The sequence below is a fragment of the Chrysochloris asiatica genome, unplaced genomic scaffold, assembly GCF_000296735.1.
Source record: "Chrysochloris asiatica unplaced genomic scaffold, ChrAsi1.0 scaffold00268, whole genome shotgun sequence".
In the NCBI taxonomy this organism is placed as follows: Eukaryota; Metazoa; Chordata; class Mammalia; order Afrosoricida; family Chrysochloridae; genus Chrysochloris; species Chrysochloris asiatica.
Genome location: NW_006408786.1, coordinates 2,994,709 through 2,996,127, shown reverse-complemented (window position 1 = coordinate 2,996,127; position 1,419 = coordinate 2,994,709).

The following is a 1,419-nucleotide window of genomic DNA, read 5'->3' as shown; positions in this document are numbered from 1 at the left end:
ATTGCTACAATTTGATGAACCTGACCTATACTCATGGAGGTGTAACTCTACATACCAACAGCGAGAGAAAGTGTCTTCACATCAGGTATCAATGCTATTTCCTCTGTACACAGGGTAGAAAGAGACGGGCAGCTTAGACATTGGCTACCTAAAATGAGAGGGCGATAAAGGCACGAAATACTGGCTTACAAGGTTTCAAAGGGGAGTATAGTTTAAGAGTGTGGCAGGGGAGAAAGCATCCCCACTGAATAGTTTTCATCTTGTCTAGATGGGTCTGGTGAAAAGATATGGGGATAAGATTCATATGATTCAATAGTTAATAACTGTCATCATGACTAATTGCAACTATCACAATTGTAAAAGTATACATTTTGTAACAAAAACAAGGGAGTGGTTAATCTTACAGTCCAGAAACAGAGGACCCTAGGACCATCAAGGGAGAAAAGCACAAGCAGAATGTGGGACCTTATCCAGAGAAGCAGCTACACCAGAGATGGAGGCAGAGATGGAGACATGGAGAGGGGTAGCAGCTGAGGATTCTAGATTCAAGAGTTGGTGTCCAGGAGGCTGACTTTCAAAATGTGCCCTTTAGAGGTGTAAATTATTATTTATGCCCAAGTGTTGGGGTTTGTTTCTTTTTTTTTTGCTTTTGTTTAAAAAAAAAGCTAAAGAGCTAAAGTGAATAGAGAGAAATACTGTTAACTGATGGTACATGGAAGGGACTATAATCAATGTAATGAAACAAGGTGTATGACTTTTTGAATGTAAAACTGATGATCTGCCTTGTAAACTATCATTCAATCCACAATAAAAACCTTTAAAAAATGCAATATTTAAAAAAATTGACAAGCAAGTGGTTGACAACAGCTACAAACATAAAAATAATACACAATTCATTCTTCCATAAGAGTCACTTTATTTCCTTCAACTTCCATTTGGTATAATATCTGCATTTTAAAATTATACAAGAAGCTTGAGGTATCTGCTCAACCTGTATTCCACTCACTGATAGCTTTCCCTACACTCTTAACAAGCTGACTTATACTCCTACACCTAAGACTGAGCTGACTGTGCTAGCAGAGGGCATTTTATAGATGAACCAGTCAATTTTACTTACTTGAGAACTGAGTCTTATAATTCAAGGATTCCAATGGGGTGTCCTCTGCTGGTACAATGGTTAGCTGTTCAAATCACAAGCCACTTCCTGTAAATTCTATACAGAGTAAATATGAGTTGGGATCTACTTGATGGCACTTAACAATTTTCAAGTCCATTCTGCCTGAGGGTAAAGCATTATACATTGCTTGTTAGTGGTCAGAAAGAACTCAATGGGGACTGATTTATGTCAATACTCAAAATGGGTTTAGGCCTCCCACTGTTAAACATATGATCAAGATCCAATGGTATTCAATGAAGAAA